Source organism: Crocuta crocuta, unplaced genomic scaffold (assembly GCF_008692635.1).
Source record: "Crocuta crocuta isolate KB4526 unplaced genomic scaffold, BGI_CrCroc_1.0 scaffold38, whole genome shotgun sequence".
NCBI lineage: Eukaryota > Metazoa > Chordata > Mammalia > Carnivora > Hyaenidae > Crocuta > Crocuta crocuta.
Window position 1 is genome coordinate 2,379,240 of NW_027532605.1, and position 16,153 is coordinate 2,395,392.

Here is a 16,153-nt window from a genome sequence, read left to right on the forward strand (position 1 = left end):
CTCCCAACGGGGGAGACAGGAAGGCAAGCGTGCGAACTGCCTCCTTCGTTGGATAAAAAGAAAAAAAAAAGTGGCAGCGAGGGGACGTCTCTGCCCTGAGTCCCCCTCACATTCACAAAACACACACACACCACACGCGGGCGCGCGCCCAGTCTGTTCCAGGCTTCGGGAAGAGACAGTGACAGCGAACCCCGGAGCGCAGACCTAGCAACCACGCACTCAGCGTCCCAAACAGCGACTGCCGAACGCACCCGCGCGCAGTCCGGACCCCCACCCGGGGCGCCACGCCCCTTATGACGTCACATAGCGTCGGCACGCCCGTCGCCCGCCTCTCCGGGCTTGTAGGAAGGGAAACGAGGAGTCGGGAATCGTCGCCCGCGCAGCCTCCCTCACTCCTCCCCGGCTGTCAGCCTGAGCCCCGCCCCCCCAGCCTTCCAATAGGCTCTCGGCCCCGCCCCACCCGTCACTGCTTCCGCCATCGCTGCGCAGCGTCCGCTTTGCCCTGCGGTTTACACGGTGCGGGTTTCCAGTTTTCGCTGTCCAACTTCAGGGTGTTTTTGCTCTTGCTTAGTGTTCGGCCGGCCACCCCGGCCGTTTAGTCCCGTGGTCACAAGGAACAGTTGCTGTGTTTAGGACCCAGTGGGTACGTTAAAAAAAAAAAAGTGTGAGTTGAGTCCAGGTTTAGGCCAGGGTGGCTAGTTGGGTGGAAGGAAAAAAAAAACCAGGGATGGGTCCATAGCTAAAATGCTGGAATTTTAGTACTAGAAGGGAACTGAAGATGAATTCAACCGCCTCTTTTTAAGTATATTTTAATTGAGGCCCGGACAGGTGAGGTATTTTGTTGAAAGTCACCCAGCAGCTTGTGAGCAAGTAAGACATCGACACAAATCAGCTGACCTGGTCTTGGCACCTTTCACTTTAATAGTAGGCAGATAGATAAGTCGTTAAATTCCTTTACAACCTTCTTGTTTTTCCTTACTCTCCCCCTCCCCCATATCACCCCTTTGTCACTTTGCTTTTCTTCTGTATGCTTTTTTAATGGACTAATTTTTACAGCAGTTTTAGATTCTCAGCAAAATGTAAAGGAGAGTATAGAGATTTCCCATATATCCCTTTCTCCGTTGCATGCTTAGCCTCTCCCATTTTCATATCCCCCAATGGAGTGGTACATTTGTTATAGTTGATGAACCTACATTAACACATCATTATCCCCCAAAGTTTATAGTTAACCTTAGGGCCCACTCTTGGTGTTTTATGTTTTATGGGTTTGGACAAATGTGTGATGACTTGTATCCACCACTACAGCATCATACAGTGTAGTTTCGGTGCCCTGAGAATCTTGTGTGCCACTTACTCATCCTTCCCTCTCCCCCAGCAACCACTGATCTTTTTGCTGTCACCATATAGTCTCGACTTTTCCACAATGTCATATAGTCGACAACATATAGTATGTGACCCTTTCAGATTGGCTTCTTTCACTTAGTAATGTGCATTTAAATTTCTTCTATGCCTTTTCATGTTCTATCAAGTTATGCATTTGTTTATATACATCCAAAAAATCCTATAACAGCAGTTAGAAACCTTGAAAAATTATAATATGGAAAAAAGAATAAAGTTTTCTTTACCCCATGTAGTGGAGAGGCATCTGCTTTAGAAAGAAACCTGGGCTCCAACTCTTTAACTGTGTGACCTTTAGGACAATTGATTAAGCTTTCTAGTTATAGTTTAAAATCTGAAAAACAAAAGGAAGCCGGCTTCAATGAATTACATAGGGTCACAGTTAAATTGTCTAACCAGTGCCTAGCAAATACTAGATACTCAATACTATTTCCCCCACTTATTTTTTATTATTAAAGAAAAAAAGGGGTACCTGGGTGGCCCAGTCAGTTAAGCATCCCACTTCCGCACAGGTCATAATCTTAGGGGTTTGTGACTTCCTGCTGTCCCTGCAGAGCTGTCTTCAGATCCTGTCTCCCTGTCTCTCTACCCATCCCCTGAAAGCACTCTCTCTCAAAAATAAACATTAAAAAAAATTTTAAAAAGAGAAAAACAATAGAGCTTAAACTGTGATTGCTTAATCCTTCCATCAATCCTATGTGGTGACTGCTAATTTTTATCCTCATTTTACAGATGATGCAACTCACCAGAGACTACATAGCTAGGGAGTGGCCAAACTCAGTTTTGAATCTAAGCAGTCATGACTCCAGAGCCCTCCAGCATAAAGGTAATTTTTAGACTTAAATTACAGTGGTAGAATGAAACGTTTTAGCGGTATGATATATCTGTAGGGCTTTAAAGAATCATCTCATTAACTATTTGTGATGGTAACAGAAACGTTGAGAACGAGTCAGAGAAATTGCATGGCAGAAGCCTTAATTTTTCCTTGATTCTTACTTAATATTTTTAGATCAACCACCACTTCCCAAACATCTGCAAAGAAATGGCATAGATATATTATAGCCCAAGAAGAGTTTCAGAATAATTATATTCATAGGAAAAACAAAATATATTTAAGGAATCAGAAGCTCCCATTACATGGACAAATAAGGCCTGGAAAGCCAAAGACACTGATGTAATCTGGAAAGTGGTGTAAAGTAATATTATTAGTATGATTTCAGCATCAAATAAAACAAATGATGAAACATTTAATGGCAGATCCACATCCAACCTCATGGCTCCCAAAGACTACCCCCACTTCAGATCAGAAGCTGATTCCACCAAGATTATCTAGCAGGACTTGGTGCTTCATTTAGATTTTCCTCAAAGCTATCTTCTTCAACACAGGCAAAAATGTTCTCACAGGAGCAATATTTAAATCAGACCTTTTTTTTTTTTAAGGTTGGACAAGATCTTTAAAAGATTAACAATAGATAAGAAACCAATTAAGAACATTGAGCACAGTGTGGCAGAGAGTTTGGACAAAACAAATTAGCCACTTCTTGTACCCTCAGTCATTTGTTCCCAGAAAGGGGATCCGGTAGAACTGCTCAGCCTAACTTTATTGACATTGATGAAGAGGAACCAGTTAGGAAACCAAGCCCCGCAAAAGCAGAAGCTGATGCTGGGCAGCCCAGCCCCGCCCTTACCCCACAGGAGAGAACTCAGCCAAACATCTACTTCCTTCCCTTACCAGCTCAGCTGTTCTCAGAAAGGAAATGGCAACTAAGTGCTTTCTTATTTGCCAAAATTAAAGACAGCCTTGAGAAACAAGAAGGTATGGGCAGTGCAGGAACTCTTCAATCCAGACCAGTTGGTTTCACTAACCCCAGTCACTCCTCAAGGGTGATGGTTAATACAAAAAGAAAGGGGGTAGCTAGGAAAGCAACTGTTGCCACTCAGATAATCTTCCCTTCTGTACAATTCAGTGAAATAAAGATCCCTCATCTCAGAGGCCATAGTTAGGTCATAATGATTATACTGCTGATTCTTTGCTACATTCACGAGATAACTTCATGATCTTTCTTCTAAGACTGTCATTCTTCAGGCCTTCTTCATTTTCAGAAACCGAACATAAACTTATAATGAGAGGCTGATGGCCAGAATCTCAAGGCCACCATTGTGTGTAAAGAAGATACTGTTTAGTGAGATCTAGTACAATACAGAAGGATACCCGTCAGAATCCTGTACATAAGGTTCTGGTTATCTGGGTCCTCACTGATAAAAAAAGATTTTCCTGTAAATTTTGCCACTGCCCACACCCGTGCTCACTAACGTGTTCTGGTTTCTGGGATGACCAAAATCATCTTCACTTTCTTTGCACTATGCATCCATTCAAAACTATTACAATATCCAAATAGCTGACCAAGTAAAAGAGCTGACCAGTACTGTTTGAAATTAAACATCTTGTGTGGTGAAACTAACAAAAAATTAACAAGAGCTACAGTGTTCTCATATTACAGAGGTAATCCAGTTTGTAACATAATTGGCAAGGTCAAAAGTAAATGGTCTTTCCTTGCTCTTATTAAAAAGATTTAACCAAAGGACTCATAAGTAATGTTTAGTAATATTTACTACAATATATAATGCTAACACACTGAGCATTTGCTATGGGCCCGGCATTTTAAATTTATAAGCACTTTATACTTATTAGTATATTATTTAATAATTAATCTACAGGATGTTGTTTTATAGTAAGTTATGGAGCTATGATTTAAAACTGTTACATGAAATAGCTTTATCTATAAAACAGGTTATTTGCCCTTAAAAGTGCATTTCTTTGGTTATCTTAAGTGGGTAATTGGATTTTTTTGAAGGCTCTGTATTTTATAGTCATAAGTAAAATTACACATTATTTAATCCCTAATATCTAATTGCAGCGGGGGCAGTGAAGTCCCCTTGTGAGGAATAACTTTGTAGTTTCTCTTGGGAAGAAATGCATCCCTAAGTAGGTTAATTCAACTGAGCTACATTATCTTTTTAATGACAGAGTGAACAACTCTGCTTTCTGTGTTCTAAAAAGTTTCTTTCAAGTGCACCATACATTTAAATAGCTGCCTGAATTTATTGTTTATTTGGCTGAGAAAACAAAATATTTCTGGCAACTGAACTCAGAATTCATAAAGCAAAGTCATTTCTTTATTGGAAGATTTATCTAATGGGAGTACATATCATAATCCTCAGACTTCAAGGGACATTGTAGGAAATGCTACAAATCACACGTACAAAAAACATGAGAATGTCTCTGTAGAATCAGAGGTCTTTTTTATACTGTGCGTCTAGATGCCTAAAAAAGTTACTTGCACTGCTTGCTGGTGTATTCCCTTTGTCCTATGTTCCTAAAGATGGAGGTGCCCATGTGACACCCCAAATTCCTGTGCTGAAATCTAATCCCCAGTGTAATGTGGAATTTGCAGGTAGGGCCTTTGAGAGATGATTAGGTAAGAAGGTAGAGCCCTCGTGGGTGGGATCGATGCCCTTATAAAAGAGACCCCAGCAAGTTCCTTCAGCCCTCATGCCGTGGGAGGACATGGCGAGAAGACAAGCAGGCCCGTACCCAATACCAGATCTTCCAGTGCCTCCATCTTTGACTCCCCAGTCTCCAAAGCTGTGAGAAATAAATTTCTGTCGGTTATAAACCACCCAGTCAATGGTACTCAGTGAAAGCAGCCCCAGTAGACTAAGATGTATGTGAAAATAAGTAAATCAGTGGTAATTCTCAAAACCCCCTCTCCTGGTGTCTGAATCGTGTTTCTTACCATGCCCTAGTTGGACCTGCAAGGAGCATGTAACAGGTTCCCCTAACATCCTGCCTGACACGTGTTGGAGTAGAGGGCTTGATGACTCTTCACAGAATGGTTATTCTCTGGGTTTCTCTATAATAAAGACAAATATCTTTTCTTATTTCAGAGCATTATACCATTTGATTTTTTAAAGTTTTTATTTATTTAAGTACCCTCTACACCCAGTGTGGGGCTTGAACTCACGACCCCAAGATCAAGAGCTGCATGCTTTTCTTATTTTAAGGCATTATGGGGTGCCTGGGTGACTCAGTCAGTTGAGCGTCCGACTTCAGGGCAGCTCGTGATCTCACAATTCGTGGGTTCTAGCCCCACGTTGGGCTTTGTGCTGACAGCTCAAAGCTGTTTCAGATTCTCTGCCCCTCCCTCACTCACACTCTTTCTCTCTCAAAAATAATTTTTTTTATATCGACTTTTAGAGCACTATAAAGCTCACATACTTTCTCTCCTTTCACACACATGCAAGCACTCACATATACCAGTAAGTAATCTGGGAGAAACAGCCAATACAAACGCTAATTAAGAGTATTTTCAGAGCTCCTGGGTGGCTCAGTCAGTTAAACATCTGACTTTGGCTCAGGTCATGATCTCGCGGTTCTTGGGTTCAAGGCCCACATTGGACTCTGTGCTGACAGCTCAGAATCTGGAGCCTCCTTTGGATTCTGCATCTCCCTCTCTGTCTGTGCTTCTCCCCTTCTCCTGCTCTGTCTTTCAAAAATGAATAGATGTTAAAAAAAATTTTTTTAAGTATTTTCCATGTGAACATGGAGTGTCTAGGTTGGAAGAATGCCTACACGTAGATAATGTACTCTAACCCCTTCGTTTTGTATTTGAAAAAAAGGTAGGCCCAGAAATGTGAACAAGAGTACCACTACAGTGCCTAATGAATTAATAGATCTCCATAATAATCACTGGATTATTATTAATAATCATGAGAAGGGGGACAACCAGTCCAAGACAAATCAGAATCTCTAAAGGTGGGACTCAGACATCAGTGTATGCTAAAATCCATCAGGCGATTGCATGTACCACCAAGTCAGAACCACAGTAGGTAAAAAGAGACTTTTTTTCAAAATATTTTCTTCATTTTTCACATACGTATTAATACTCTGGAACACTATTTCTTTTGCTTGGGAAATCCTTCATTGAGATAAATTTCTATTTGTGAAATTGCTGAATGTGTAGTGAAGACTTGTGACATGTATTGTCAATTGATGCTTTAAAAATTTTGAAGAGATGTATACCCCCATTTTCCCTTTGTATATTCATCAAACATAGTTTATTAATTTGTTCAACAAACCTTTATTGAACAACTACTATGTGCCAGCACTGGGACTGCATCAGTTAAGAAAAATTAATACAAACAAAAATCTCTGGCTCATGGAGCTTACATTCTAATGGGAGTAGACAGAAACAATAGACAAAATAAATCAGCCTATGGCCATACCACCCTGAACGTGCTCAATCTCGTCTGATCTCGGAAGCTAAGCAGGGTCGGGCCTGGTTAGCACTTAGTACTTGGAAGGGAGACAAGGTAAATAAAATTATATAGCATATTTGAAGGTGATGAGGACTAAGTGGAAAAATGAAGCAAAAGAGGGGATAGGAATTTGGCAGGAATGACTAAGGAGCATGGGCAGGAAAGATGATATTTGAGTAAAGACAAAAAGAAGAGGAGAGAGCCATTGAAAAGGCTTAGGCTGCTCCTGTTTTTCCAGGAACAGAACGCAGGTTGCTGTGACTGAAGCAGAGTGAGCAGGAAGAATGTGTAAAAGATGAAGGTGGGAAGGGGACCTATCATATAGGAGGGAGGACTTTGAGTTTGACTCTCGGAATCTGTTGGAATGTTTTGAGCAAAGACCTGCATGCTAATCAGACTTCACAGGATCACTCTGACTGTGGAGAAATAAAAGGAAAAAGGGTGGAAGCAGGAAAGGCAGTTAAAAGTTTATTGTAGAAATCCATCTGACACATGTTGTGGCTTACACCCAGGATGCGAACAGTGACTAGGACGTGATAAGAGTTTAGGTTTGTTTCGAAGATAGAGCCAACAGGCTTACTGTCTGGTTGTAAGCACAGTTTGAGAAAATGAGATGAATCAAATAACTTCTAGATTTTTGGTCTGAGCAACTGGAAAGAAAGTTGTCACTCAGTGAGATGGGAAAGACTACCAAGTGGAACAGTGGGGGGTCAAGTGGAAGGGTCGGGAGGGCCACATTAGATATGAAGAACTGTGAGCAGAAGAACACAGAAGGAGAGTGGTGTCCTAGACGTCAGGTGAACCATATGTTTCTGGGAAGGGGTGGTCATTGTTGTGTCAAATGCTGCTGATAGATCAGGCGAGATAAAACTGAGGGTTGATCATTGGGTGTAGCAGAAAGGAAAGTCATGGCTGACCTTGACAAGAGCAGTTAAGCAGGAGCTGGTGAAAGCCTGGATGTGTTGAGACAAAAGAGAGTGGAAGTCAAGGAATTGGAAATGGTAAAACATGTATCCCTAACTCCTAGGAAAGTGGAACAAAAAAGATTTTTTGTTAATATGTGAAAAATAATATCATGACTCTGGGCTGAAGAGAATGGTTCAGTAGATAGAGGGAATTTCCAGAGACACATTCTTGTGCTTGAGTAGGTTAGAACTGGTGGGAGCAAGAGACCCTCTAAAAGGGTTGACGGGAGCATGGAAGATTCTTCCAAAACAAGAGGGGAGATGACATGCGGGCGGAATGCCATGGTGGTGTGAGTGTGTAGAAGTTGTCTTCTGGTTGCTACTACTTTCTGACTGAAATAAGCCAGATCATCCATTTAGAGTGAAGATGGGGAGACGATGCTGGAAGTTTGAAGTGTAGAAGAGGATATGAAGTCGTCATCAGGGAATGCGGGCTAGTGAGTGAACTAGGGAAATGTATTACAATTTTACAACAGGACTGATTTCTCATTTGAAGACAATTAACAGTAACTTAGAGTTAGACTACCATATGTAGTTTTGTATTTTTTTCTTCAGGCACATTCATCTGTGAAGGTTTGGGTACAGACTAGGCGGAGACCTCCTGAATCTCCAATATTGGAATTTTGACAAGTGATAGTAACCCTGTTTTGTTTGCAGTACATGTACAGATCTTTCCTGGTTTGTGATTTGCCTTTTCCTTTTATCTCTCTCTATTTTTTTGTACTACAATAGCATTTTATTTTCATATGGTCAAATCAATTTTTTTTCCTATGGTTTCTTCCATTGCACTTTTACTTGAGGGAATCCTTCCTCAAGAAGGGATGAAATAAACTTTCTTCTGTACCTTCCCCAGTTTTTTATAGTTGAATTTTAACTCTTTATCTGTATGTATGCTGTGATACAAAGTTCTAATAAAATAGTCTTCAAAAAGTTCCTTCTTCTCCACGTTAATTATTAAAGAAACAATTTCATTTCCTTCAGTTTGTAATTTTTTTAAAAAATAACGTTATCTTATTATCTTTCTATGTTATAAGTTCTAGTTCCAGGTTATCACTTCTGAGTTGCTGGTTCTCAATACTTAACATGCTTTAACAATTGTGTATTCATAACTCTTCAGCATCTGATAAGGCAAATACCAGCCTCTTTGTTACAGGCCCTCTTTATCCATTCATACTTACTTTACTAGAAAATTTTGTCATGATGCAAAAACAGACCCCTCTCAGGATATTTTTGGAATCAAAAGAAGCCTAAATCTTAATTTGGGAAATATCAGTTTCTTTATAATATTAAGTTCCCCATTCAGGAATCATGCTCTTATCCTCTGTTCTGGTCTTTTAAATTGTACTGGGTTGATTACTCATTCATGTTTTTATATACTTCAGATCCCCCTGAAATACAATTTTACTTTGATTTTGATTTTGGTTTTGCTGGAGTGACTCCTCAAGTAAATTCCCCATAAAGAAAAGTAGAAGGTAAATTTCTGATACTTTACAAAAATATTTTTTTCCCATATGTATATGATATTTTGGGCAGGAATAGGAGCTTCAGATTGCAATTTTTTTTCTTTTGATATTTATCACTGGGTCCAATAGATAGACTGTTTCTCAAAATACTACTGTGAGAAGGAAAAAGTGGAAAACAACCTATATGTCAAAAAAGAAGAGATTTATTAAGTAAGTTAGTGAATCGTTAGTAGGGAAGTCTATGAACTATTTTTAAAATGAGGTAAATATATGCACATAATAAGATTATGTGGGGGAAAAGGAGGCTACATAACAATATGTATATTATGATTAGGTTTTTGAAAAATAAAACCCTACATCTGGAAGAACACATCAAACAAATATTAACAAATCACAATGGGTATTAAAATTAATGTGTGTGGGAAGAACTTTCACTCTTTATATACTCTTAAGTTATTTGAGGTGTTAAAATTAGGTATTATTCTTAACAAGCGTACAGTTTTATACATCCAATGCACAAATTTACTTCACTGTTCTCCATACCTAAGCTGTTGGCCAGTACCCACAAACACAGGGTTAGGTGCTTCTTCTGAGTATTCCCATGCGATACTATACTTACTTGAATTATAAAACTTTTCACTTTAGTTCATAATTGCCTATTTGTCTACTTTTTCCAAGTAGACTGAAAAGTCAGGTACTTTCCCTATTTCATCATTTTCTGTTATTCCTAATGAGGTAATTGTTCAATAACTATTTATTGAAAATGTCAATGATTTGAAAGAGAATGTGTATTATCTAGTTCTCTGGAAAGTAAAAGAGGCAGTGTTCAGTAAATAGAAAAGAGAAGTGACATAGGCAGGGTGGAAAGTTCTGAGGGTGAGCTGTGTTCATTGATCGATCAGCCAGTCCACCATGGGAATGGTTCCCTTAACTGCCATCTAAGTAGGTCAGAGGGAACAAGGTGGAGACTTACTGGAAAAACCACTCAGAGAACTAAGAAGGTAACTGGCCCTCTCCATTGGGGGAATTCCACACCTAGATAGAATATTATATCAGGGTCTTTCTCTGGTAACCTAGTTGGTCACATATCCTCTGTGGGCAGGAGCCGTAGGAGTGGCATGAAACTTCTGAAGGGGAAGTTGGAAGGCAAATATCATGGTGAAAGCATGAGAAAGCAGGACTTGCTTATTAGGGAAAAGACGCAGCTGTCCTCAAAATGAAATGCCAAAATGTATGTATCTATATACAGAGGTTTAAATAACATGGAAGTTCATATCCTTCTGTTACATACAGTAAGGTGAGCTGTTCAGCTTGGCAGGGACCCTGTCTCTACTGCATGAAGTCACTCCAGGATCCACCCTCCCTCCATTTATCATTGCTTCACTGTTTCCCGAGGTGATCTCTTCATCCTCATGGTCAAAGTTAGGTTGTGGGCACATTCAGTGCTCCCACCTATGGAAAAGGAAAAGAGGAATTATAAGCCAAGAGGCTTATCTTTTAAGATAGAGATGACCTAGAAATAACCCATTACTTCAGCTTACATCCCATTAGCTAAAACTTAGTCATAGAATCATAACTAGTTGTGGAAAGAGGATAAAGATGTAGTCTAGTTAAGTAGCCATGTATCTAGTGTCATTGATTTTTATGAATGATGGAAAATATACACAGAGAAAAACCAGGAGTTTTTTGCCACATAAAGAAGTCAAATATTTCCTTATAACCTGACTGATAGAAGTGGCATTGAAACTCTAGTGGCCATGAAATGGTGGTCTAAGACTACTGATGTGTGTGTAGTGCAAAAGCTAAGGCCTGTGGAAGTAATTTAAAGCTAAATGTTTAATTTAAAGGATGATTTTTATTATGAGAAATATCCTTTCTATTTTTTATGTTAAAATGCCTTTGATCCAGCGAGAATGATAGATCGCATACCTTTTTTATTTTTTTAAGTAAAACAGTATCGACAATACTCCATCACTATTCCCATTCTCCATCTTGTGTCTGTGTGTTTGTTGAAATTTTATTGATTCTTGAAATTTTAATGTAGGGCCAAAGCTCCATATGACAGTCAAGCATAGAGGGACAGCAGAGAGGCTGGTACTTAGGATTGTTATTATCCCCTACTCTTCCCTCAGCATGAAGATGGCATCTCACCCGGAGGTTAGGTTTTCTAAACTCCACGCTGGAGTCACCACCGTCTCCCTCCCCACACATAGGTTCCCCTCCTCTAGACCTCTGTAGTATTCCGCACATGGTTCCAGTACAGTGTTTATCATACTGCATTGTATTAAATGTTAACATTTTTCCTATTTGAACATGAGCACCTCAAGAATAGGGACCCTGTGCTCATTGAAGATACCAGTTCTTTTTGAACAGGAAACATCTGTATTAGTTTGTTAGGCAAGCCCCAACAAAATACTGCAGTCTAGGTGGTTTGAACAGAAGAAATTTGCCTTACCACAGTCTATACATCTAAGGTCAAGGCATCAGCAGGATTGGTTGCTTCTGAGGCCTCTCTCCTTGGCTTGCACGTGGCCACCTTCTCACCGTTTCTTCACATGATCTTTCTTCTGTGAGAAGGGATCCCTGGTGCCTCTTTATGCACCCAAATGTCCTCTCCTTATAAAGACACCAGTCAGACTGGATTAGGACTCACCTCAACAGCCTTATTTTAACTTAATCACTTCTTTAAAGGCTCTGTGTTTAAAAACAGGCACATTTTGGGGGGCCCTGTGTGGCTTAGTCGGTTAAGTGTACAGATCTTGATGTCAGCACAGGTCATGATCTCAGTTCGTGAGGTTGAGGCCCACATTGGGCTCTGCGCTGACAATGTGGAACCTGCTTGGATTCTCTATCTCCCTTTCTCTCAAAATAAATAATTCTTTTAAAAACGGGCACATTTTGAAGTACTGGGAATTAGGACTTCAGCATATCAATTTGGGTACAGACATAATTCAGCCCATAACAACATCTTTATGACCTTTGCTGATTATAAACTAATCCATGTTTTTGTCACTTGTTTAATTTTTAATTTTTTTTAATATTAGAGTGAGGGGGGGAAAGGAGCAGGAGGAGAGAGAGAATCTTAAGCAGACTCCACACTCTGCACAGAGCAGACCTCTATCCCACAACCCTGAGATCATGACCTGAATCGAAATCAAGAGTCAGACATTCAATGACTAGACCACCCAGGTGCCCCCATGTTTTTATTTTTAAATCAAATCACTCAGAAATGCATAAGTAGAAAGTCAAAATCTCCTTTCATCTCACTCTTCATGATAGTCACTCCCAAAAGTTAGAGGTAATCAGTGATTCTGGAATGAAAGAGTAAGTGAGCAATAAGGTGGTCCCCGTTACACCTGGGAAAAATGGGACACCAAAAGGCTAGGCACCTTTTTTACGGCCATAAAATTACTTAAGGATAGGAGGACTATAACCCAGTTCTACCAATTTCTCACCTAACAGTCCTTCTACTATCCTATGCCACTTCTTTTAACATTTATTTTAATTATTAATTAAAACTTGTGTTCCTCATTTTTAACACTAAAGTGGGTAAGCTGAAGGTTTTTTATTTCTCTTTAAAAGTCACCAAACTCAATTAATTTAAATACTTTTAACTTATAACTTGTCTTAGGATCTTCATGCAGCAAGAAACAGTCACTCAGACTTATTTTCAGTTACCTGTTGCTGCATAACAAATCTTGTCAGAATTTAGTGGCTTAAAACAGCAACTACTTTATTTTTATGATTCTGTAGGATGGCCATCTGAGAGTGACTTCTGATAGCCTCACCTGCAGCCACTCAAGGTCTCCTACAGCTAAGATTCTGGAGCTCACACAGTGTTGCTTTTGTCACAGTCTGTTGGTCAAGGACAGTTTCAAGGCCAGCCCAGATTCAAGGCAGTGGAGAGATAGCCTCTGTATCTTGATGGAAAGAGTGGCAACATCATCTTGCAAAAATGCGTGTGGATACAGGAAAGTGTGACTCACTGGGGGGCATTATTATAATCTTTTTCCATAGCTGACATTTCCCACAGGCTAGCATTCTGCTTGCCATCCTTTCTGTTATGCCCACAGCTTCCTTTAAATAGGGGTGCTTGGGTGGTTCAGTCGGTCAAGTGTCCAACTCTTCATTTCAGCTCAGGTCACGATCTCACAATTGGTGAGATCGAGCCTTGTGTCACGATCTACTCTGACTGCAGGGGGGGCCTGCTTGGGATTCTCTCTTGCTCTCTCTCCACCCTTCTCCCATGCTCACTCTCTAAATAAATAAATACGTACATAAATAAATAAATACATAAATAAACTTTAGAAATAAACAAGCAGAATAGTTCATTTGGTTTTATGATTTGTACTGTGTAACTCTACAACCTGGCTTCAAGAAATTGGACTGGAAATTATTGCTTATATTAATTAGTTAGGATTAGAACCACCTTCGAGTGAGACGGAATCCCACATGGCTGTGTTTAAATAGGATACAAGTTTATTTCTGGCTCTTGTCAAAGTCCAGAGGTACGTTCTTCAGGATTGGTATTGGCCCCTTCTATCTGTTGCTCAATGGAGTACCTCCCATCTTTAAGGTTGCTTCATGATCCAGTATGGCTGCCAAAGCTCAATTATCACAACCAGTTTCACCCATCAGGAAGCAAGAGAGGAAAAATAGAACCCACTCTAATTAAGGATATTTTCTGGAAGTTACACATCCAACTTCTTATATCCCATTGGCCTACACTTAGGGACACAGTCATATTTATCAACACAGGAGATTGGGGAATGTACTGGTGGCCATGTGACCACCCAGAAATCAGGAGTTCTATTACTATAAAATAAGGAGAGAGTAGATACTGATGGATGATCAGCAGTCTTTACCACAGGGTTTGATCTAAGGCATATAATGTGGCCTGGTGTGAGAAATATCCCCAACAGAGATGTATTATTTATTAACTCATATTCCTTCTGCAAACATAGTATACATTGTGTCCTTTCTATGTGCCAAGCAATGTTCTAGCTACTAAAAATAAAGTGGTAAACAAAGCAAAGTCTCCGACTTCATTCAGTTATACTCTAGGTGGGAAAGATAGGCGATAAACAATATATTGTAAAATACTGATTAGTGCTATGAATAATTGGTGTAGGCACAGGGATATATAGTTAAGGCGTGTGGGTAGGAAAGGATGTTTATTTTAGGTAGATGACATGTGAGCAGGGACACAAATGTGGTGAGGAACAGCCATGCAGTTCTGGGGGAAAAGTAACAGGCCAAGAGAACAGTGATTTCAAAGGCCTTGAAGCAGGAGCATGTTTGGAGTGTTTGAAGTAAGGAATCTGGCATAACTAGAACAGAGGTTGAGAGAGTGAAAGGACATGAGGATGCAGAGATAGCCCGAGATCAGATTGGAATAAGGACTAGGTAGTGACATGTAAATAACATATTCTTTCTTTAGGGGTCTGAAAGCAAAGTTGTGTCGGGAGTTCTCAAGGTCACCCCCAGGTTCAGTAATTTGCTAGGAGGATTCATGGGGCTCAGCATTCAGTCATACTTATGGCTATAATGGCAACAGGATCCAGAGCAAAATGAGCAAAGGGAAAGAGTGCATAAGGCAAAGTCTGGAGGAAATCAGGTATAAGCTTCCCAGAATCTTCCAGTGGAGTAACATAAGAGGAGCTTATTTCCTCCAGTGGCAAACTGTGACAGCAGGTATGAAAGGCTCTCTACCAGGGAAGCTTATTACAGACTCAACACCCAAGGTTATTTTGAGGATTGGTCGCATGGGTGTCCTCTTCCTGGACCATACCAAATTCCTGACTGCCAGAAAGCAAGCGTGCATTTAGCATAAGCCATATTGTTTGTACAAACAGTTTAGACAGCATGAGCTACTCATACCATTTAACAAATGGTCAGAACCCTCCTGAAACCTATGTTCTCAGATGCTAGTCAAGGGCCAGCCTTGAAAGCAGGTCTTTCTAAGAATAGTAGCCTTGGGCCTTTAACTCTTTTCTGCACAAAAACATACAGAGAGATGCTCCAAGCCAAGTAGAATAGGAACCAGAGAACTAAGCAGAAACTAAGTGAACTCCATGAGCTAATAGAGGCAATGGGTAAATAAAATTCATGAGATAAATAAACTAAGTGGCCAAAGGGCAGTAATAACAGCAGGAAGAAAAAGCAGAGAAGAGAGAAGCTGAATCAAGTGAATGGAAGGGTATCTTGTGCAAGAAGAATAAATGCCCATCTATGTGACAGCAACCCAAGTATTGCTTTTGGGGCATTAGAATTGCTTTGTGATCCTGGAGACTAATGAACAATGCTCTGCTGCTTCCTGAGGCCTGATTGTTCCATGAAAATGGCTCCTTTTTCTTGCCTCCTAATTTCTTATTGTATCTTTGTAATAAATTCCAATCACCCAGGATTAGAAACATGCCTTGTAATGTGCTCCTTGAAACCCAAAAGTGCTTCACTAATACACCTGGGTTTTCAGCCATTCAAAACATAGACTTAAAGAGGAAAACTAATATGATGGCCGAGGGATCACTGGCCAACTGGGTAAAGGACCAAGATTCATAGCATAGCGTGAAACTCTCCACCTACCACCACGAAGCCATGTTCCAGTCATATCAAACTATGCACAACTATACTCAGGTGCAAAGTGGACTTTTATGCCTTTTTTATTTTGATCATGTTTTTCACTCTATTTAGAATTTCAAGGTTTTTCATCTTTACACATACCTAGCTCAAATGCTGTTTGCATTATCTATGAAGCCTCCATAACCACCTCTCTCCCCACACTCTTCTTTGACCTCTCTGGAGTGATTCCTTCCCTCTGCACTGCTATCTCAGCCATTGGTACAAATTTCTATAGCAACAATTACAAACCATACTAATCAACTATTTAGGCATTTTCTCTGAAACAAATTATGTTCCTAGCATAGTGCCTCATAAAGGATAATTTTTAAAAAAAATTTAACATTTATTTATTTTTGAGAGAGAGAGACAGATCACAAGTGGGAGAGT

The 16,153-nt window shown here is 40.0% G+C and overlaps 1 long non-coding RNA gene across 3 annotated transcripts in view; it reads left to right on the forward strand.

Annotated features, from left to right (window-relative positions):
- The first annotated feature begins 467 nt into the window (after positions 1 to 467).
- LOC144244896 (uncharacterized) overlaps positions 468 to 16,153 on the forward strand; it is a 78,860-nt gene continuing 63,174 nt past the window's right edge. For all 3 annotated transcript variants that reach the window (XR_013339102.1, XR_013339101.1, XR_013339103.1), the window contains exons 1-2: positions 468 to 643; positions 2,131 to 2,224. This is a non-coding gene — a long non-coding RNA (uncharacterized LOC144244896). The remainder of the gene's footprint in view (positions 644 to 2,130; positions 2,225 to 16,153) is intronic.